General features: G+C 41.5%; 1 protein-coding gene and 1 long non-coding RNA gene across 7 annotated transcripts in view; one reads left to right on the top strand and one right to left on the bottom strand.

Annotated features, from left to right (window-relative positions):
• Nucleotides 1-24,964, bottom strand: part of ELP4 (elongator acetyltransferase complex subunit 4) — a 687,452-nt gene that overhangs the window by 359,692 nt on the left and 302,796 nt on the right. The gene's annotated exons all lie outside the window — the stretch shown is intronic.
• Nucleotides 6,111-11,836, top strand: LOC142255121 (uncharacterized). The gene is made up of 2 exons (XR_012727353.1): nucleotides 6,111-6,247; nucleotides 10,842-11,836. It is a non-coding gene; the product is annotated as an uncharacterized LOC142255121 (long non-coding RNA).

The following is a 24,964-nucleotide window of genomic DNA, read 5'->3' as shown; positions in this document are numbered from 1 at the left end:
TCATTAAGAGAAAAAAAAAGTATCAATTCCCTTTTCTGTGACCTTTCATGGTTATTTTAAAAGTATTTCGAGATTCTTGATTATTTAAGGTGTTTTTGATACGGAATATTTTGATTACTCACAAATAAATATAGCCAGCTGTTAGAATGACAAAGTCAAAGTCCAGACCTGAATCCAATCGAGAATAATCTGTGGAAAGAGCTGAAAACTGCTGTTCACAAACGCTCTCCATCAACCCTCACTCAGCTCCAGCTATTTGCCAAGGAAGAATGGGAAGAATTTCAGTCTCTCGATGTGCAAAACTGATAGACACATACCCCAAGCGACTTGCAGCTGAAATTGCAGAAAAAGGTGGCACTACAAAGTATTAGCTTAAAGGCGACAAATAATATTGCACGCCCCAATTTTCAGTTATTTTTTAAAAAAGTTTAAAATAAGCAATACATTTCGTTCAACTTTACAATTGTGTCCCACTTGTTGATTCTTCACCATAACATACAATTTTTTATCTTTATGTTTGAAGCCTGAAATTTGGGAAAAGGTTGAAAAATTCAAGGGGGCCAAATACTTTCGCAAGATACTCTATATGCCTCCAGCACCTCCTGTAGTGTATATGATTTACCAATCTGTTGACTGTGCTCCATACCGAGACAAACCTGGAAAAGCAGTTGTGAGAAGCAGCATTATCAATATCACCGAACATCACAGCCGCACTAAAGAGAAGCAGCTGCAACCACCACAGTAGGGGTAAGTTAATTAATTTGTTGGCCAAATATATTAGGGTAATTTTCGAACCAATATTTTTTTGCGGCACCAGAAGGTTCGTAGAAATTTCAAAATGGCCCCTGGCAGAAAAAAGGTTCACAACCCCGCCTTACGGGGTATGAAAAAGGACAGTAGAGTCAGCAAGTCCACGTGAGATAACCATGCAGTGAATAACAAATTAAATAACAAAAAAAAGTGGACTCCTGTTGCTGCGACCCTTTTAATAAGTTTGAGCCCTAACCTGCACAGCACCCGTATATGTATCTAATTGTCTATTGAATGACTGGAGGTAGTTGAGTGCTGTGAGGTATGTGCAACTCAAAAAGTGGGGCTATTTAAGTGTACAGCAGAAATATACCAGAAATGTCCCTGAACTGACTAGAAAGTAAGAGCTACCTCTGTTTATTAACTGAACTTTCCTTGGCATTTTTCTAAACTTTCTCTTTCCCCATGTTCGCATTTGCCCTTACAGTCTTTGCGCCACTAATCTAAACCCAACCTTCTCCATACAAATAACTATTTCACCTTCCCTCATCTGCTCACCTGCTCCTGAACCTCAGATCCCTCCCACTAAAACACAAAACATGCCATCACTCTCCTTCTCCCATCACCACTCCCTCTCACTGCTCCTCCTCACTGCTGGTGATATATCTCCCAATCCTGGACTTCAACTGTGGATACCCCCTTTCCATTAACTTTCTTACCTATTGATCCTCACCTATGAGAAACTACCACAAACTCTCAAACATAAAATCCATTCCCTTGATGCCTACTTCACCGCTCAATCTGTCTGTAACATTCTCGAACACCCATTCTGTCTGCAATATACTCCATGTCATCCACAACCTCTTTGCCTCTTGCAATCTATCCTTCCTGGGTGTCACCAAAACATGGTTGACACCTTCCAACATGGCATCCCCTACCATGCTGTGTTCTGGTTGCCTTCAGTTCACCCACACTACGCACCCTGGCAACAGACAGGGTGAAGTAGATCTCCTTTCTAACAACTGCAGCTTAAACTCATTTCTAACTCTACCCTCCCTTGTCCTACCTTCTTTTGAAGAGCATTTTGTCCATATCTACTCTCCCACCAACCTCAAAATGGCCGTCATATATTGACCCCCAGGCCTGGCCACAGCCTTTATTGATCAATTCTCCATCTGGCTTCTACACTTCCTGTCTTCTGACTTTTCCACCATCATCATAGGTGACTTCAACATCACCACTGCTACCTGCCACTCAGCAGCCTTTAAACTCCTGTCCCTTGCTTCAGTCTTTGGTCTTACTCAGTGGTCCTCCTCAGACATCCACAACGACGGACATACATTAGACTTTATCAGCCTCTGCTCTCTATCTTATCTTCAAACCTCTCCCCCATCTGAGCACAATCTACAGATCTTCTCATCTCTCTCCTCCTACCTGCCCACCATACTGCGTAACTAGCCCATCTCTGCAAAAACTTTGCATACCTAAACATTCACAAAATCTCAGACTATTCTACTGCTGTCCTCCATATCTTTATTCCACGACACAGGCAGTGCCACCCGTTTCTACAACGCCACGCTCTCATCAGCTATGGATTTGGTTGCTCCTCTCATGCATGGTAGAGTGCGACAAATTCAGACAACCCTGGCACAATAATCTCACTTAAAAGCTTCCTCAAGTGTCTAGTTTTGCTAAGAGGAGATGGAAAAAAAGGTACTTGAAAGACAACTTCAGCATATTCAAAAAAGCAATTTTCACATTCCGGTAGGCCTTCACCTCTGCTAAACAGGATTACTTAAAAAACCCTTCTTTCGTCTTTATCCCACTACCCCAATTATTCAACATTTATAACTCCTTTCTCTGTCCACCACTGCCACTTCCATCCTCCCTGATCTCTGCAGAAGACTTTGTTGCGCATTTCAAAATTTAGATTGACCAAACAATACAAGTCTTTTCTGTTAAATCACCACAACCCCTCCATATACCCATTGCCCTTCCCCTAAAACCTTCCTCCCCAAAAACACTGAGAGCTTACTCACCTTCTTTCCAAATCTAACCTTACCACTTGTGCAGTTGACCCCATCACATCTCACCTGCTCTCAAACCTCACAACCATGTTTATTCCAGCCTTAACACAGCTTTTCAGCCTATCACTAACCTCTGGTAAATTACTTTCTGCTTTGAAACATACAACAATCACACTTAGCCTAAGGCCTAAGCCACATGGCAAGAAAAACGGTGCGAGTGGAGTGCGATGAAACATCGCATTCCACTTGGACCAATTTTAGCCTATGTGTCAGTGCACATGAGCGATTATTTTCTCAGCCCTAATCAGACCAAGAAAACAATCGCACCTGCTGTAATTGTAATGCGAGACTATTTCTCTCGCACCCATTCAAGTCTATGGGGCGAGAGAAAATCGCACTGCACTCGCGATACACCAGTGTACCGCGAGTGCAGAGCGAGGATCGCAATAGCCGGCTATGGAGGAGAGAGGGAGAGAAATCCCTCCCTCCCCTCCGCAGCGCCGGCCTGCCCCTCCGCAACGCCGGCCTGCCACCCACGGCTGAGGTCCGCTTCAACAGTCAGACCTCAGTCACAGGGATACTCGCATGACACTCAGCTCTGCTGTACTGCCAGTGTGAGCTGAGTGTCATGCGAGGATCGCACTAGTGCCCCGTGTAACCCCCGGCCTAAGGAAACCATTCCTAAACTTGACCTATACTACCAGTTAAAGCCCCATATCACAGCTTCCGTTTCCTTTTAATAATCTCGAACAGCATATCCATGCTGAACTTTCCTTCCACCTCTCATCTAACTCACTCTTCAACACCCTACAATGCGGCTTCCATCCCCACAATCCCACCAAAACTTACCTGATTAAAATTAATAATGCCTTACTTCCAAAGCTAACATTCAATTCTCTATATTACTCCTTCTAGATCTGTCCTATGCCTTCGATACTGTTAACCACTTCCTCCTACTACAGACCCTCTCTTCCCTTGGTATCAAAGATCTTGCCCTCTCCTGAATCTCCTCATACCTTTCCAACTGCATTTTTAGTATCTCCAAATCGCACACTACCTTCTCATCCGAGCTTCTTTCTGTTAGTGTCCCTCAAGACTGGGTCCTGGACCCCTACTCTTCTCTAGCTATACTTTTTCCCTGGGACCACTCAAAGTCCCATGGCTTCCAGTCCTATCAATATGCTGATGGTACTCAGATTTATCTCTCTGACCCAGACATGACCTCACTGCTGTCCGAGTGTCTATAATCCATATCCTCCTTCTTCTCCTCTCACTTCCTAAAGTTCAATGTGGAAAAAACTGAACTCATCATCTTTCCCCCATTTCACTTATCTCCCCTACTTGATCAATCTATTACAATAAACAACACCATGCCCAGTACCCAAAGTCAGCTGCCTCGGAGTAACCCTCAACTCTGTCATGTTCTTCAAACCGCACAAAAACGCTCACCACCTTCTGCAACCTCCAACTGAAACAATTTCCAGAATCCGTCCTTTCCTCAACTCCCATTGTTTGAAAATGCTAGAATATGCTCTCGTCGTCTCTCTGCAAAATGCTCTTCTGTAGCCTCCTCTGATTATACTATCGCACCTTTCCAGTCCATCCTTAATTCTGCTGCCTGACTAATACACCTCAGTTATCGCTACTCCTCTGCTTCTTCTTTCTACAAATCTCTTCATTGGCTCCCAATTCCCCAGCATATCCACTTCAAACTACTAACAGTGACCTACAAAGCGGTCCATAGTTTGTCTCCTCCGTATAGCTATGAACTAATCTACCGATATATAGCGACATGTAATCTCAGGTCCTCCCAAGACCTCCTTTTCTCCTTCACACTTATCTGTTCCTCATTCAACCATCTCCAAGACTTAGCCTGAGTATCCCCCATCTTCTGGAATTCTGTGCCCCAACACATCCGATTATCCGTTACACTAACAATCTTCAAACAGTACTTGAATACCCATTTCTGCAAGAAAGCTTACAGACTGCAATGATCCCACTGCAACTTCACCAACAGAGCTGCCGCAAAGCCCCCAATATACAGTCTCCTCCCATAATCTTACAGAATGTAAGCTCACAAGGACAGTGCTCTCTCCCCTCCGTACCAGTCTGTGTACTGTAATTTATATATGTATTTTGTAAGTAACCCCTTCTCATGTGCAGCACCATGGATTCAATGATGCTCTGTAAAAAAAAATATAAAAAATAATAATACCCTTATTCCAGCAGCACATGGACAATGAATGGAGAATGGCAGTGCATGGGCACAAAGATAAAGCACCCGCCAGAGAAAGTAAGGAAGAACTGTGGCTAAAATATACAGAACTTTGTACTGATTTTTACAGTACTTATTAAATGTAGCTAAAATAGAAACATTACATTCACTGAAAAATACAAAAACATATTATTCTGTTTGGATTAATTTCATGATATCATTATAGCAGTCAGAGCGCTTTTATCGAATATAAGCCAAAAGTCGCCGGCATAGACATAAGGGTAAAGGGTTATTCCAAGTTATTTTTTTATCCATACGGGATTGATCACTGAGGTTCTGACCAATGGACCTTCAGTAATCCCAAGATCGGGACACTGGAACCTCCATCTTGAATGGAGCGGAGGTGCGTATGTTTGTCTATAGGACTGCCAGAAATAGCCAAGTGCTGTACTCATGTTGTCCAGTGGTCACACAGACAATGAATGCAGTAAAAGACGAGCATGTGCACTAATACAGGAATGCAAGAAAACTGTCCTAATGGTTAAATCCGTGGCGAAATTAATATATTTCTTCATATGCAAACAAGTATACAATAAATATATGTATACTAAACAGATATATAATAAATATTCAAAAATACTCATAAGGGCAAGGTATATTAAGTCTACATATTGCGGGGGAAAACAATCCCTAATCAACTTTGCCAAGTTCAAGGACAAAATGTAATAAAAACTTATAAAGTATAACATTGCAAATATAAATTTTAATTCTATACATTTTATAATGTGTAATTAATAACAGTTTGGTTGTCATTTCCCAAATATACCTCTTTTTGGAGGGTAAAGAAGTTACACAAATGGTCAGAGTTAATATTGTGTAAAAAGAAGCCATTAAAGTGTTACAGAAAAAAAAAAGATGGATAAATATCTAGGAAATGTGACAGGCCAACTAAAGAGCACTGATGAAAAGGTTTCTGTACAGCACGGAGATGAAGACTATTGTTCTCTTTGGAGTGCATAATTCAGAAGAGCTGTTGTGTAATATTGGCTGATGACCAGAATCCGCCAGAACACGGGGCAGTCTCGCTTTCCCCACTGTTTTCATCTGAATTCTGGCTGAAGACCCACACAAGCTCCCAACCTTCCAGAAGGCACCATCCCAGGAACCCTGCTCCACCATTTGCTTTGATGATCCTAATCTCTGAGGACTTCCTAGCGGTGACGCTCCTATGCTGAACTTGCACTTGCCTCTCCAAGTGAGCTATTAAACTTGTAGGTCAATTGTGGCACTAACAACTCTTAGGAAGCTTTCAGCTGTAACGTATGATTTGTCAGTGAAATGAAATATTAATTCTAAGTGTTATTTCTCGTGGCTAAGAGCTTCATTTCCCCATCACTGGTCTACGGCCGCCCGAAGTTACAGGACTAATCTATTTTTATTTTCATTTAATGCAATAACTTGGTAAATACAGTACCTGCCCTGTAATGGTCCTGATGTAACTGTGACTCTGCGTTCTACACACCACTTAAGAAACACCTCGAAATGGCACCTTAAAAGCTTTCAGAATCAAAACTATACAAATATGAATTTAAAAAGATATTTTGAAATGGTTTATAGCCAGGATATTATCAATGTATAATAATTTAAAAAAAATCTTCACAATTTGTATATTTTTAGAGCTTTTAACATGTTATTAATTATAATAATTCCCTCATATGTTATATATGCAATATTTATTAAATATATATATAAAATATATAAATTGTTAATATATAAGTATATAGTATAGTATTCAAGAATCACTCCTATCCCGTGTGTGTATGTATATATATATATATATATATATATATATATATATATATATAGATATATATTATATTATATATTATATATATTGTAACGATGTGGGCCCCGAGTGTATGGGGGCCACACGTCAGGTATCGGGATTAACGCACACCGGAACAATTAGTCTCTTTAACAGACCATAGGGTTTATTAATAGCTCAAATAAACCATACGAGGTCACACAACAGAGCGATGTCAGTACTTGGCTTTATCCTCAAAGTCCAACACATAACATAAAGCTCACAGTGGAAGTTTTAGCAACTTCCCCACTCTTTGGCTCCTGCCAGCGTACAGCTCTAGCCAAGGTTCCTTCCAGCACCCAGGGCCCTCTGCAGACCCCTGTCTGTCTCTCCTCCCGGAGAGATTTGGCCCTACAGCCCTGGCCTGGCTGCACTCACCTCAGTCTTAACTCAGGCTCAATTTCAGAGCCTTGTGTTCAGCCTCCACACAGGCTGATACACCCAGAGCTCCCTGCTCTGCTCTCACTTGTTTCCAGCCCACACACTGGAAGTCTAGAGCCAGTCTCTATCTAGACTGCCCTAGACACACTCCACCTAGGTTCAGAGACAGGATTGCTTTAGCCCCTGGAGCCACACCCACAGGTGGTGTGTAATCAACATCACACACCCTTCCATGGCTCTGCATCTAATGCAATCCTGTGGAACCACAGGTCCCAGCCAACTTCACATTGCAGAGCACCCATGCTTCTGCAAAACATACCGGCCCTTTGTAATACAGCCGGTTGATACGTCACAATATATATACATATAGTATATATATATGTGTATATATATATATACAGTTAGGTCCAGAAATATTTGGACAGTGACACAATTTTCGCGAGTTGGGCTCTGCATGCCACCACATTGGATTTGAAATGAAACCTCTACAACAGAATTCAAGTGCAGATTGTAACGTTTAATTTGAAGGTTTGAACAAAAATATCTGATAGAAATTGTAGGAATTGTACACATTTCTTTACAAACACTCCACATTTTATGAGGTCAAAAGTAATTGGACAAATAAACCAAACCCAAACAAAATATTTTTATTTTCAATATTTTGTTGCGAATCCTTTGGAGGCAATCACTGCCTTAAGTCTGAAACCCATGGACATCACCAAAAGCTGGGTTTCCTCCTTCTTAATGCTTTGCCAGGCCTTTACAGCCGCAGCCTTCAGGTCTTGCTTGTTTGTGGGTCTTTCCGTCTTAAGTCTGGATTTGAGCAAGTGAAATGCATGCTCAATTGGGTTAAGATATGGTGATTGACTTGGCCATTGCAGAATGTTCCACTTTTTTGCACTCATGAACTCCTGGGTAGCTTTGGCTGTATGCTTGGGGTCATTGTCCATCTGTACTATGAAGCGCCGTCCGATCAACTTTGCTGAATCTGGGCTGAAAGTATATCCCGGTACACATCAGAATTCATCCGGCTACTCTTGTCTGCTGTTATGTCATCAATAAACACAAGTGACCCAGTGCCATTGAAAGCCATGCATGCCCATGCCATCACGTTGCCTCCACCATGTTTTACAGAGGATGTGGTGTGCCTTGGATCATGTGCCGTTCCCTTTCTTCTCCAAACTTTTTTCTTCCCATCATTCTGGTACAGGTTGATCTTTGTCTCATCTGTCCATAGAATACTTTTCCAGAACTGAGCTGGCTTCATGAGGTGTTTTTCATGAAATTTAACTCTGGCCTGTCTATTTTTGGAATTGATGAATGGTTTGCATCTAGATGTGAACCCTTTTTCTTTACTTTCATGGAGTCTTCTCTTTACTGTTGACTTAGAGACAGATACACCTACTTCACTAAGAGTGTTCTGGACTTCAGTTGATGTTGTGAACGGGTTCTTCTTCACCAAAGAAAGTATGCGGCGATCATCCACCACTGTTGTCTTCCGTGGACGCCCAGGCCTTTTTGAGTTCCCAAGCTCACCAGTCAATTCCTTTTTTCTCAGAATGTACCCGACTGTTGATTTTGCTACTCCAAGCATGTCTGCTATCTCTCTGATGGATTTTTTCTTTTTTTTCAGCCTCAGGATGTTCTGCTTCACCTCAATTGAGAGTTCCTTAGACCGCATGTTGTCTGGTCACAGCAACAGCTTCCAAATGCAAAACCACACATCTGTAATCAACCCCAGACCTTTTAACTACTTCATTGATTACAGGTTAACGAGGGAGACACCTTCAGAGTTAATTGCAGCCCTTAGAGTCCCTTGTCCAATTACTTTTGGTCCCTTGAAAAAGGGGAGGCTATGCATTACAGAGCTATGATTCCTAAACCCTTTCTCCGATTTGGATGTGAAAACTCTCATATTGCAGCTGGGAGTGTGCACTTTCAGCCCATATTATATATATAACAAAACTTGTGTCACTGTCCAAATATTTCTGGCCCTGACTGTATATATGTGTGTGTGTGTATATATATATATATATGTGTGTGTATATATATATATATATATATATATATATATGTATATATGTATATACCGGTATATATATACATACATACATATATATGTCAAAAACAGAGAAACAAGAGTAGAAAAGCTTCAAATATTTAATTTATTAATAATAGATAATAAATATTAATATACTAGGTCAGCCAAGACCAGAACAAGTGATAGGGCACAAGAGAGTTGATAATACAGGGTAGGCAATAAAATCGGACAACTGCACTTCAAGAAAAATACAAGTCAGTCATTTACCCCAGGCATGGCATTGGTCACATGTACCAAGACAGCGCTGTAAATACACAGGAACGCTGCTTAAATGTCACTGTAAGCTGCATTGGAAGCACATGTGAACCATGTCAGGAGCAAAACCAAACAGGTCAGCAGTGTATTAACGTATATACATCACATACCCCATAGTACATGTACAAAGAAAAACCTAAAAAATCAAGGGGAAACACTGATGAATATAAGAGTTCATAAAAGACAAACTGCTGATCTGTGGATTAAAGAGTAGAAAAGTGCCGAAAGAAGTGCAGTACTATTCACGCTGTCCCTACCGGACAGTTCCTGAGGATGAGAGGATATGTTCTTCGAATGTTAAATTCGAGGAACAGGCTGTGGATCTTATGGCACATTTCCGGGAGAGGGGTTATAGCAACCGCAGCATTAAGAGGGGGTACTTTAGAGCTAGGAATACTCCCTGATCCCAGCTCCTTCTTTCAAGACAAAAACATTCTTCAGATGGATCCAGTGTTAGATTTATTACAACTTATAATAGTGAATGGCATAATATCAGAGCCATCCTTAATCAACACTGGTCCATCCTTAAGACTGATCCTACTCTTAGGGATTCCCTTTCTGACTATCCACTCATGACCATCAGAAGGTCGTTTAATTTAAGGGATAAGCTTGTCCAAAGTCATTATGTTCCCCCGACATCTGGCTTTCTTGGCTCTGCGTCGTTTCGCGTTGGTTGCTTTCCATGTGGACACTGCTTGGCCTGCCGCAATGTTTCACGTAGTTTCGGGTTCTCATCCGCTGATGGGACACGTGAGTTTCAAATTAGAGATTATATCTCTTGTGGTACATCAAATGTTGTGTACTACGTGGTTTGCGGGTGTTCACTAATTTATATTGGTTTGACATCTTGTGAACTCCGCATCCGTGTTAGAGAGCACGTGCGTGACATTGCTGCGGCCCAAGCGATGGATGATGTTGCCACCCTGAAAACATTGCCACGCCATTTTAAAATATACCATGGATGCGACCCCAAATCATTATTGGTTCGGGGTATTGAGGTCATCCATGGTGGTATTCGGGGTGGCAATGTTAAGAGGAGGCTGGCCCAACGCGAGACCAGATGCATGGTGACTCTTAGCACAGTTGCCCCATCTGGTCTCAATGAGGCGTTTTGTTTTGCCTCTTTTCTTTGATATCACCTAGTGGTTCCCCCTCATAGGGGTTTTAATTAATTTTTGTTTATTTCATTGCACTGTTTATGATTTTTAATTTGTTATCCTTCTTTTCCCCTATTTGTATTTGTTACAGCCTTGATTTCAGCTGTTACCCTCATCTCCTGGTCTCAAATGTGAACCTCTTCTACCTGTCTTTATTCTGAAGCCATACAAGAACTTTGGAATCAGCGCCATGCTGTTGGACAAGAATTAAACTTTACTGTTGTTATACACACTCTTATTTATGTATTACATGTATGTTATTGCTCTATCGCTGCAGCATCTGACCTGTACTTCCTGGTTCTGTGTTCTTACTGATGCGCGAGTGCTCGCGTCGCGCCGCCGGCTCTGTTCTCTCCAGCTGTCTCTGGTCGGTCTCTGCGCATGCCCGGGAGCCATGGGGACACGTCCACGCTCCCGCGCATGCACTGGGCTGTGACAACTAGTGGGAGTTGCTGGGTCTGAGCGGCGCTATGCGCGCACGCGCCAGGACTGATCAGTGAGGTGACACAGCTGCACGCGGGCTATTTAAAACTGCCCTGCTGTGCCTTTCCTTCACTCCCTGATGAAGCGAAGACATCACATAACGTGAAACGTACGTCGGAGTCTTGCATAGGGGTTTACCCTCCCTGTCATCTACGGAGTTACCTGCACTTCTTTCGGCACTTTTCTTCTCTTTAATCCACAGGTCAGCAGTTTGTCTATTATGAACTCTTATATTCATCAGTGTTTCCCCTTGATTTTTTTAGGTTTTTCTTTGTACATGTACTATGGGGTTTGTGATGTATATACGTTAATACACTGCTGACCTGTTTGGTTTTGCTCCTGACATGGTTCACATGTGCTTCCAATGCAGCTTACAGTGACATTTAAGCAGCGTTCCTGTGTATTTACAGTGCCGTCTTGGTACATGTGACCATGCCTGGGGTAAATGACTGACTTGTATTTTTCTTGAAGTGCAGTTGTCCGATTTTATTGCCTACCCTGTATTATCAACTCTCTTGTGCCCTATCACTTGTTCTGGTCTTGGCTGACCTAGTATCTTAATATTTATTATCTCTTATTAATAAATTTAATATTTGAAGCTTTTCTACTCTTGTTTCTCTGTCTGTGATATGCTATTGGAGTAGCTTTGAAGCCAGGTGTTGATTTTCACATAATCCACCTTGCTTCTTTCTTTTATGTATATGGACCTTCTGTGTCTATACATATATATGAATATTATATATATATATATATATATATATATATATATATATATATATATATATATATATATATATATATATATATGCAGTATAGTATTCAATAATATATAAATTACCACTCGAAGCTTCTGTTTGGATTTACGGTAAAAAAAATTTGTAAGTACAAAAATATAAAAAAAAACCCCACTCCTATCCCGTACATATATGTATATGTATATATATATATATATATATATATATATATATATATATATATATATATATATACACACACATAGAGTGGTTTTTTTTTTATATTTTTGTACTTACAAATTTTTTTTACCGTAAATCCCAACAGAAGCTTCGAGTGGTAATTTATATATCATTGAATACTATACTGCATATATAATTATATAGTATGGTGTTCAATAATATTAAAATGTACATTTAAAGCTTTGCTTGGGATTTATGGTATAAACTTTTGTAAGAAACACAAAAAAAAAAAAAAAAAAATCACTCCTATCTCAAAATGCCATCTTCATTAACCAGCTTTCAAACATGGTCTCTACTCATCAGTTTACTGAACAGTTGTGTCCACTCCTGGACATTGGGTATTAATGCAGTGAATACAGTCCAGTAGCCAAACAATCCATATGTCTGAACAGATGACTCTGTCTGCATACTGTGTTGGGACACGGAACCACAATTCTATTCTTCCCTTAGTAAAAAAAAAAAATAATAATTTATGCGGGTCTGTCTACTGCACAATGTGAGTTTTATTTTAAGCAACCACATGTGTACACCAAAAAATATTTTACACAAATTAAAGCAATTAAAGGAAAAATAAATTTAGATGAAAAAAAAAAGCTTATAACAAAGAATCCTGTAGTAAAATTGCCAAACACAAATCTTCACATAGGCACATTTACATGTACACAAAATGTCTGAACATACAAAGCCTTGTGAAAGTATTTTTCGTGTTTTGCTATCTCACAAACTGGGTTTTTTTGGGAGTTTGCATCAGTTCTTGTGAAGAACATGCTTACAACTGTGAGCATTTGGTTTTCTTTTTATTGTGAAGTAAACAACAAACAGGACAAAATAACTGATAACTTCAGTGTGCATAACTATTCACCCTCCTGAAATCAGTACTTTCTAGAGGCTCCTTTTGCTCCAGCTCCTTCAAGTTAGATCAGGGGTCTCAAACTCGGCTGGGTGTATGGGCCGCATAGAGGAAAAAAAAAATTTGGGGGGCCGCATTCTTTGCAGGACAAAGGACAAAGTGACAGTTTTATTGGTACCATATATTTGTTTTTTTACACACCTTTGGATCACTGATTTTGAACATTTTTCACTTGTCTATTATAACAAATGTGCACATTCTTTGTTTAAATATATATTATATATATATATATATATATATATATATATATATATATATATATATATATATATATATATATATATACATATATATATATACACATAATACACATATATATATCTATATATATATATATAAAATGTTGATGGAAAAAAAAAATCATACCTTATTTTCAGGGTTTTGTTTTTACATTATATCCCTTTCTTGTGACTAATAGTGTTACAATTAGCACTATATAGAAATTTTGGCCAACATCTTTTAGTAATGTTCCCCATTTTGTTGTAATGTGCCCATACTTGTCCCCTTGTAGTATTATGCCCCATCCTAGTCCCTATCCTACAGTAATGTGCTCATCCTTGTCCCCATCTTGTAGTAATGTGCTCATCCTTGTCCCCATCCTATAGTAATGTTCCCAGCCTTGTCCCCATCCTATAGTAATGTCCCCAATAAATAGTATTGTGCCCATCCTTGTAATGTCCCCAGCCTTGTCCCCATCCTATAGTCATGTGCCCACCTTGTCGCTATCCTATAGTATTGTGCCCACCTCGTCCCTATCCTATAGTAATGTGCCCATCTCGTCCCTATCCTATAGTAATTTGCCCACCTTGTCCCTATCCTATAGTAATGTCCCCAGCCTTGTCCCCATCCTATAGTATTGTGCCCACCTTGTCCCCATCTTATAGTAATGTCCCCATCCAATAGTATTGTGCCCATCCTTGTAATGTCCCCAGCCTTGTCTCCATCCTACAGTAATGTGCCCACCTTGTCCCTATCCTATAGTAATGTGCCCACCTTGTCCCTATTCTATAATCATGTGCCCACCTTGTCCCCATCCTATAGTAATGTTGCGGAGGCTGAAAGGGGGCAGTGGCGCTATAACTTACTGATCGCTCTCCTCAGCTTCTACAGACGCTGGAGTGAAGCTGAGGGGAGCGGTCTACGGCCCCAGATCCACAGTGATTGGAGAGATCGGTCACAAGGCTGGTCTCTCCAATCAGAGCTGGGGGTGGGTGACACAGAGGTCACCCAGATCCATCCAATGGTCAGTGCTATAGCTGCACTGATGATGGCTGGATTTCAATGTTTCAGCCATTTTTAATGGCTGAAACATTACAGTGACTGTGATTGGCTGAGGGGCGTTCGTCAGCCAATCACAGCCTCTGTAGGTCTGGGGAGGAGACACCACCCCTCCTGAGGTCCCCTCCTCCCCGAATCTAAGGTATATTTGCAAAGCGATCGCAGACATTGGGGCTCCGGGGCCGCGATTTCGCCATGACATACTGGGTACGTCATGGGTCTTTAAGTACCAGGGAGCCATACGTACCCAGTAAGTCATAAATCGCTAAGGGGTTAATGTGCCGTCCTTCACATAAACACACACACAAAAAAAACCCACACCATTCTTCTCACCTGTCCCGCGTTCCCTCGGCTGCCTCATCTCTGCTTCTTGCTGTCTGCAGGCCCATGCCCCCGGTGACTATCGCGGCCGGTGCAGGGGCCGCAGCCTGTCAGCGATTTATGTCAGATGATTGTTTTGCCGGCCGCGTCCGCAGAGTCAGGCTCTCTGTGCTCAACGTTTCCAACGCAGCCGTAGCCGTCCGCCAATCAGAGGTAAGCAACTGAGGTCAGGCAGTTTACATTGGAGGAATAATTGTGCACAGAGCGCTGGACTCTGAGTGCGCAGCGCCGGCAAAACAATCATCTGTCATAAAACGCAGACAGAAGCTGCGGCCCCTGCACCGGTCGTGATAGTTAACAGGGGCACTGGCCTGGGGGCCGCACGAAGCAGCATGAGGGGCCGCATGCGGCCCGCGGGCTATGTGTTTGAGTGGGAATCAGATTGGAATTTTTTTTAGAATCCAACCCTGACTTGTACTTCCTAACAACTTTGTCTCTGACTTGTTTGGGGATCTCCTTGGTGTTCATGATATTTGGTTAGTGGCGCTTGTTTCTTAATGGTGTTGCAGCGTCTATGGCTTTTCTGAAGAGGTGTGTGACAGACCCCGGGACACTTAGATTACACACAGGTGGACTTCCTTTCACTAAGCATGTGACTTATGAAAGCAATTGCTTGCACCAGAAATTTTTAGGGTCTTCATAGCAAAAGGGGTGAATACAAGTGCACATGGCAATTTTTATTTTATCCCATAAATTAAATTTTTGCCTACAGTTTTCTCACTTCACTTCCCCAACTTAGACTATTTATTGCTAGTCTTCAATAAAGCATCATAAAATTTTAACCTTTATTAACCCCTTAACGACCGCGGGCCGTAAAATTACGTCCTAAATGACATAATCTTACTGCCCGCGGTCCTCCGGCGGCAGCATGCCGCGATCGGCACACATCTCAGCTGATTTTCACAGCTGAGATGTGTGCCTGCTAGGCACGAGCAGAATCGTTATCTGCTCGTGCCGATTAACCCCTTATATGGCGCTGTCAATACATGACAGCGCCATTATAAGCGCAATCGCGGTAAAGTTTTACTTACCGCCGAAACCGGAAGTCACGTGACGCGATCACGTGACTCCCGATAGTTGTCATGGTAGTACAGGGTCATGTGATGACTCCTGTACTACACCTGACTTGGTTTCACTTTCGCTGTGCCCGGGGCACAGCAAAAGAGAAAGACAGCGTATCTGCTGTTTACAGCCTTCCAGCTGTGATCAGCAGATACTGCAGAGCGATCGGAATGCTGATCGCAATAGCCCCCTAGGGGGACTAGTAAAATAAAAAAAAAAGTAAAAAAATAAGTTTTAAAAAATTAAAAAAAAACAAAAAAACCTAAAAGTTCAAATCACCCCCCATTCGCCCCATTGAAAATTAAAGGGTTAAAAAAATAAAAAATATACACACATTTGGTATCGCCGCGTTCAGAAACGCCCGATCTATCAAAATATAAAATCAATTAATCTGATCAGTAAACGGCGTAGCGGCAAAAAAATTCCAAACGCCAAAACGACGTTTTTTTGTCGCCACAACTTTTGCGCAAAATGCAATAAGAGGCGATCAAAACGTAGCATCTGCGCAAAAATGGTACCGTTAAAAACGTCAGCTCGAGACGCAAAAAATAAGCCGTCATTGAGCCTAAGATCCCGAAAAATGAGAACGCTACGGGTCACGGAATATGGCGTAAAACGTGCGCCACTTTTTTCGGACAAACTTCCGATTTTTTTTTAACCCCTTATATAAAAGTAAACCTATACATGTTTGGTGTCTACGAACTCGCACTGACCTGAGGCATCACACCCACACATCAGTTTTACCATATAGTGAACACAGTGAATACAATATCTCAAAAACCATAGTGCTATCGCACTTTTTTTGCAATTTTTCAGCATTTGGAATTTTTTTGCCATTTTCTAGTACACAATATGGTAAAACTGATGGTTTCATTTAAAAGTACAGCTCGTTCCGCAAAAAATGAGCCCTCACATGACCATATTGACTGAAAAATAAAAAAGTTACGTCTCTCAGAAAAAGAATGGCGAAAAAAAAAAACGGAAAGCGAAAAATCGGCCGGTCGTGAAAGGGTTAAGTATAAATATTTAAAGAAAAGAAAAATCTTTCTACTCTTAGACTGCCATAAAGTCAATAAGCTATCAGGGCTCCCAAACTAGTTAGTTGGACCCACATATATCAAAAATGCCTTATAGATCAATCACGGCACTATGCTGTCCCATAGATGGGGGCCTCTGCAACAGCCAGCCACAAATGGTCATACAAAAAAAACAACAGAAAAAAAAACACAAAAACCCCAGAAAACAATACAATTACATTTGCTTTCAAGCACTGGACAGTGGTCCTAGGTAGAAAAAACACAGCAAAAACAACATAATAGACCTAAATAAATATATACATTTTCCACAGGCGCTGACAGCGGTCAGACACACGGGAGGGTATATAATACAATACAAGGACTAGGAAAGATCTCACCGCGTCCTCTTAGGTTAGGGTATACAGATTCTTCCACCAGGATACTGTGAGTGATCCATAAAGCAATATTGATATATGTCGGTCCAACTAACTAGTTTGGGAGCCCTGACAGCTTATTGATTTTATGTCAGTCTAAAGCCTGCTTTACACGTTGCAATTTCGCATACGATATTGTATGCGATTTGCAACGCCCCCATCGTATGTACGGCACGTTCAATTTGTTGAATCTGTCACACACACGACTAACCCCCCGTCACACGTACTTACCTTCCATACGACCTCGATGTGGGCGGCGAACGTCCACTTCCTAAAGTGGGAGGGACGTTCGGCGTCACATCAACGTCACGCCAATAGAAGCGGAGGGGTGGAGATGAGTGGGACGTAAACATCCCGCCCACCTCCTTCCTTTCACATTGCTGGCCGGGAGCCGCAGGACGCAGGTAAGATCTGTTCATCGTTCCTGGGGTGTCACACACTGCGATGTCTGCTCCCCGGGTACGATGAACAACCTGACGTTCAATTCATGAAAAATGAACGACGTGCATGCGATGAACGTTTTATCGTTCAATCGCACGTAGCTGTTACATGTTACAATGTAACTTACGATGCCGAATGTGCGTCACTTACGACGTGACCCCGCCGACACATCGTAAGATATATTGTAGCATGTAAAGCGGGCTTAAGAGTAGAAAGATTTTTCTTTTCTTTTTTTTTAAATATTTATATTTAATAAAGGTTAAAATTTCATGAAGCTTTATTGAAAATAATTATCTGATTTGGTAGTGCTGTTAAAACAATATTTATTGCTGGAGCATCAAACAAATTAGATTTCAAAAATATTTAAATGCAGGTTGTAATGTAACAAATTAGGTAAAAAGACAAGAGGGTGAAAACTTTCACAAGGCACTGTATCATTATTAAAAATTGATGCGAGGACCCAGACTATAAAAGTCTGGATTTGCAAAGTTTCAAACATACCCGAGTGCCAGGCCCGGAATTCTCAGGGAATTCTGGGTATTGATCCGGATCCGGCACTCGGGTAATACAAAAAAATAAAGAAAAAAATAATAAAGCAAGTGGTGCAATACTTATCGAGTCACTAGCTATAACTGCTCCTGCAGCAGCTAATTTACTTCACGGCATTGCGCATTAGCATCCTTGCATAAGCAATTCTTTCTGCACCCATCGAAGTCTGTGATTGGTTGCATTCAGACGTGCTCCACGCAGAGTACCACCATGTCTGATGCTTCCAATCACAGACCCAGTCTGTGGGTCTATATTATACAGTAAAAATAAATAAAAAATAATTGAAGTATGTCACCCCATATTATGATACCCAGCACAGATAAAGCCCACAGCTACAGGCTGCAGTCCCGGCTGTCCGCTTATCTTGGCTGGGTATAAAAAAAAAAATGTAAATAAATAAGTTTAAAAAAATGTCGTGCAGTCTCTCCAATTTTAATACCCAGGCAAGATAAAGCCTGGCAGCTGGGGGCTGGTGTTCTCAGGCTGGGTAGACCCATGCTTATTGAGCCCCCCAAACTAAAAATTGCAACCAGCAGCTGCACAGAATTGGTCACATCAATTAGATGTGACAATCCTAGCACGTTATCCAGCTCTTCCCGATTGCCCTGGTGTGGTGACAATTAGGATAATAAGGGGTTATTCGCAGCTCATAGATCCCACCAAGCTCTTGATTAGTAATGGGAGGTGTCTATGAGATTCCCCATTACTAATCTGTAAGTGAAAATAAGTAAACACAAACACCAAATTTTTTTTTTATTTTTAATAAAAGACAAAAAGCACCTCAGGGTACATAATTAAACTCAGTGACATCACCTGAGGTCAGATTAGCTGTGGTCACAGGTGGAGGACCATGGGAACCTCCAGCTGTCACCGCAACTAACCTGCATGATGTCACTGTTGATCCCGGCTCATTCTCTGCCTGCAGTTATACCGTATGGACATGTTGCATGACCGCGCACTGTAATTTCAGATGTAGCAGAACTGAATCATCGTGGGACCTCGTGTGGATTACGTCAGACCTTCAAGGATGTTTTGGGAGTTAATAAAGGGGTGAGGAGGGTGGGGTTTTTTTTGTCTTTTATTATAAAATAAAGATTTTTTCGGTGTTTGTGTTTATTTACTTTCACTAACAGATTAGTAATGGGGGGGTTTCATAGACGCCTCCCACTACTAATCTAGGGATTAGTGGTAGCTGTGAGCTGCAATTAACCCCTTATTACATTACCCCAGTTGCCACCACACTAGGGCAATGGGAAAGAGCTGGGTAAAGTAATTGGGATTGTCACATGTAAGGCATGACAAAATCCTGGGCGGCTGTAGCCTGCTATTTTTAGGCTGCGGGGGCTCAATAAGCATGGGTCTCCCCAGCCTGAGAAAACCAGCCTCCAGCTGTCGGGCTTTATCATGGCTGAGTATCAAAATTGGGGGGAACCGCACATCGGATTTTTTATTTAATAAAAAAAAAGTTGAAAAAGTGATATCCTGCTCAGATTATAACTTTACTATCTCACTGAATATCCCCACTGTATATTCTATCTAAGGGATTTTATAAATAAAGAATGGATGCCCTGAACAACTTATCACATCAGGATATAAGATGTGATCGCTATCTCGCACACACGTGCTGCCACTCAGAGAGGGGGCACGTCGGACTGCAACCAATCACAGACACTGGTGGGCGGGGAAAGCAGTGCGTATGCATGAAGGCTATATCGCTGCCCTGGAAGTGAATGATCAGTCTCTGGAGCAGTTACGGCCGTGACGGTGATTCGGTAAGTACAGCGTGCTATCCTTCTGCCACCATTTTTAATTGCCGGATTCTGGTCACAATAGACCTATATGGGTACCGGCATCCAGCCAGATAATCGGTATCAATCCCAGACCGGAACCGTTTTTTTTTTTAATTCTGTTAGGTCCGCCAGTCCCGGTAAACTGCGAGTCCGCCCATCACTACTATGAATAACAAGAGGCTTACTGCTAATGAGATTATTGATAACTACATCTACTATACACCAATGTTGAGGGTTATTCAGTGCAGTAAAAACATGTTAATTTCCCAAAATAATAATTTCAGGAGCAGCAAGATGTTCATTTTCAAACAACAAAAAGGCTGCTCCCGTAGATGCTTAGGCCTCTTTAACATATCAGATTTGTGCCATCAGTCGCAATCCGTCGTTTTGTGAAAAAAGTGGATCCAGGGCTCGATCCGTTTTTTTCTTATTGACTTGTATTAGCGACGAATTGCGACGGGTGGCCTTACGCTACATCTGTCATGTGACGGAACCATTGTAAAATGTTTGTTCGGCCGACGGAGCCGACATCCACATGAACGTTTTTTGTCTGCGTCGAAAAAACGGACAGCAATGGATCCGTCAATGTCCGTCATTTGTTATAATGGAAGCTTATGGGCGCAGGATTCATCGCAATCCATGAAATGATTGATTCCAGAGAAGGATCCGTTTTTTTTCAACCAAGCATACTCAGATGAGATGTAAATTCATTTCTGGTCAGAAAAAAGGTAAAAAAAAGTGGTACGACAGATCCGTTTTTTTTTTTACAGGATCTGTCGCATGAGTTTTACCACAATCTGCAATGGACCTGTTGCATCAGTCACAAAACGGATTGTAACTGATGGCAAAAAACTGATGTGTGAAAGAGGCCTTACTGGCACAGCTGATGGTATTACATAGCGATATAAAGTAAAACTATTTAATAATTTCCTTCAGATGATTTTACTGAAATACATATAATCCTAATATTATAGAAAAACAGAAAATTACAGAACATTCATGAAAGAAAGGAAAGGAAAGAAAAAGAAAGAAAGAGAGAGAGAAAGAAAGAAAGAGAGAGAAAGAAAGAAAGAGAGAGACAGAAAGAAAGAAAGAAAGAAAGAAAGAAAGAAAGAGAGAAAGAAAGAGAGAAAGAAAGAAAGAAAGAAAGAAAGAAAGAAAGAAAGAAAGAAAGAAAGAAAGAAAGAAAGAAAGAAAGAAAGAAAGAAAGAAAGAGAAAGAAAAAGAAAGAAAAAGCAAAAAAACTAAGATACAGGCAAGAAAAAGTGGTGGACCAGTATGTGGAGATAGATAGATAGAAAATCATTTCCCATTTTCTCCAATCTTTCTTGCACAAAAAAGTGACAGCAATATCTACACTGAATCTGACATCCAGTCAATTAAAAAACAACCTCCAAAATTGGATCAGGAAAACAAGTTTCCTTACACTAGAAGGTACTTGAGCATGTATTCACTTTAGTGATTTCTGAGGCACCAACCATTAATATTTTAAGAAATTAATATTTAAACATTTCAAATGGAATAATGAAAATAACACATTAAACTGAACCTCATTAGTCTCCCAAGAGGAACATTGTGGCAAGGCCGATTCATCTGGAGTTTTCATTACTACATTCATTTCCCTGGGTATGTTCTGCTGACTAATGCCTTGTGTATTACGCCTGATGCACAAGGTGTGTTTGTGAATATCGCCGTCTGAGAACATCACAGGAAGGACCTAATCTACAAATAGATTCACGGCAGTAAGGGCAGAGCCATTGCCATATCAAATCAAGATATCAATTTCCATATAAAATACTACACACTACACACTAAATACAAGGAAGAGAAATGATTATGGCTAAAGACGGCCTTTCCCTTCCCTTTTGCTGCCGATCTCACCTGTCTTTACTAACAGGATATCATTGTCTGCCATGTTAGGCTGGGGTCACATTGTTTTTTTTGGCTCTGGTGGCCCTGTGGCTGCTTCTGTCTGGTGCCCAAAGATTCATGTGGAACCCCTGACTGAGCCACTACCTTTAATGACATAGATGGAGATACTTTGTGCTCTAGCTGGCCTCTGTTTTGGCAGTGTATGCCGTCAGGGGGCAGGCCCAAAATCGTGGTGAAGTCCTGATAGAGCCACTGGTGTTTAAAAAAAACAAAGTATGAACATAGCCTAACAGATACAATGGAGCAGTATTACTGTAATATAGCCCTCTCCCACAGAATATTCTGCCAGTCTGAATGAAGGCCGAGCCCCTCTGCGTTTTCTATGAGAGAGGGCTCGGTCTCTGAATTCTGCTGAACAAGAATATTGGCCATGCAATTTCAAAAGGTAGATCCCTCCCAGTTGTGGGAGAGTCGAGAAGCCTCTATACATATTAGCCTGTTGGCTAATCCTGCTGGAGTTGGCAGGTTTGCTCGACATTTATCTAACACGTATGGTGGGATTTAGTTCACAGGATGCTATACTTAAATTCCCATTTTTAAGATATTTTCTATTAAATCAATGTAATTTACAATTAATGATGTGAACAATCCCATAGCAAACAATGGGATTGGTTCTTGCATCAGCTCGGTAGTAACACAACAGAAAGGAAAAAAAATAAAAAAAAACACGCATGACTGTATAGGTGGTAACAAGCTCTTAAAGAATAAACATTTTGTACAAAAAAAAAACAAACAAAAAAGGAGAGATGACGTTTCTACTACTCTCCGCATAACTAGACTACATATGTGGTGTACCAGTGTGATACAAAGGATCAGGTATCTGATCTGATGGGATCGATATGACAACTTTACAATGATGAAGAACAAGGTGTTTTGCCACTGTATGACTCCTTTCATCCAATGTTAATACTTATTTTTTCCTAGTAAACGGAAGCATTTAAAGCACCAACAGGAAACTCCCTGTCCTTCTCCAAACTCACAATGGGGGAAAACAATAAATGGAAGCTATACAGTGCCTACAAGTAGTATTCAACCCCCTGCAGATTTAGCAGGTTTGATAAGATGCAAATAAGTTAGAGCCTGCAAACTTCAAACAAGAGCAGGATGTATTAACAGATGCATAAATCTTACAAACCAACAAGTTATGTTGCTCAGTTAAATTTTAATAAATTTTCAACATAAAAGTGTGGGTCAATTATTATTCAACCCGTAGGTTTAATATTTTGTGGAATAACTCTTGTTTGCAATTACAGCTAATATTCGTCTTTTATAAGACCTGATCAGGCCGGCACAGGTCTCTGGAGTTATCTTGGCCCACTCCTCCATGCAGATCTTCTCCAAGTTATCTAGGTTCTTTGGGTGTCTCATGTGGACTTTAATCTTGAGCTCCTTCCACAAGTTTTCAATTGGGTTAAGGTCAGGAGACTGACTAGGCCACTGCGACACCTTGATTTTTTCCCTCTTGAACCAGGCCTTGGTTTTCTTGGCTGTGTGCTTTGGGTCGTTGTCTTGTTGGAAGATGAAATGACGACCCATCTTAAGATCCTTGATGGAGGAGCGGAGGTTCTTGGCCAAAATCTCCAGGTAGGCCGTGCTATCCATCTTCCCATGGATGCGGACCAGATGGCCAGGCCCCTTGGCTGAGAAACAGCCCCACAGCATGATGCTGCCACCACCATGCTTGACTGTAGGGATGGTATTCTTGGGGTCGTATGCAGTGCCATCCAGTCTCCAAACGTCACGTGTGTGGTTGGCACCAAAGATCTCGATCTTGGTCTCATCAGACCAGAGAACCTTGAACCAGTCTGTCTCAGAGTCCTCCAAGTGATCATGAGCAAACTGTAGACGAGCCTTGACATGACGCTTTGAAAGTAAAGGTACCTTACGGGCTCGTCTGGAACGGAGACCATTGCGGTGGAGTACATTACTTATGGTATTGACTGAAACCAATGTCCCCACTGCCATGAGATCTTCCCGGAGCTCCTTCCTTGTTGTCCTTGGGTTAGCCTTGACTCTTCGGACAAGCCTGGCCTCGGCACGGGTGGAAACTTTCAAAGGCTGACCAGGCCGTGGAAGGCTAACAGTAGTTCCATAAGCCTTCAACTTCCGGATGATGCTCCCAACAGTGGAGACAGGTAGGCCCAACTCCTTGGAAAGGGTTTTGTACCCCTTGCCAGCCTTGTGACCCTCCACGATCTTGTCTCTGATGGCCTTGGAATGCTCCTTTGTCTTTCCCATGTTGACCAAGTATGAGTGCTGTTCACAAGTTTGGGGAGGGTCTTAATTAGTCAGAAAAGGCTGGAAAAAGAGATAATTAATCCAAACATGTGAAGCTCATTGTTCTTTGTGCCTGAAATACTTCTTAATACTTTAGGGGAACCAAACAGAATTCTGGTGGTTTGAGGGGTTGAATAATAAATGACCCTCTGAATAAACTTTTCACAATTTAAAAAAAAAGAAATAAAAAAAGAAATAACATTCTTTTTTGCTGCAGTGCATTTCACACTTCCAGGCTGATCTACAGTCCAAATGTCACAATGCCAAGTTAATTCCGAATGTGTAAACCTGCTAAATCTGCAGGGGGTTGAATACTACTTGTAGGCACTGTATATGACTTTATTATAATATAATATATACAATATTATGTAACAGAGTGTGAGTTAAGCTTGGGTTCACACTAAGCGACAGAGACAACGACGTCGCTGTTACGTCACCATTTTCTGTGACGTAACAGCGACCTTGTAAGTCGCTGTTATGATCGCTGCTTAGCTTTCAAACACAGCAGCCGAAGCAGTGATCATAACGACACGCGTCGCTGTGCTGCAACATGTGCAGAGAGCAGGGAGCCGCGCACACTGAGCGCTGGCTCCCTGCTCTCCTAGCTACAGTACACATCGGGTTAGTTACCCGATGTGTACTGCAGCCACATGTGCAGAGAGCTGGGAGCCGGCGCTGGCAGCGTGA

The sequence above is a fragment of the Anomaloglossus baeobatrachus genome, chromosome 10, assembly GCF_048569485.1.
Source record: "Anomaloglossus baeobatrachus isolate aAnoBae1 chromosome 10, aAnoBae1.hap1, whole genome shotgun sequence".
Taxonomy (NCBI): domain Eukaryota; kingdom Metazoa; phylum Chordata; class Amphibia; order Anura; family Aromobatidae; genus Anomaloglossus; species Anomaloglossus baeobatrachus.
Note: the sequence above shows the minus strand (reverse complement) of the source record. Positions and strands in the feature narration are given on the sequence as shown.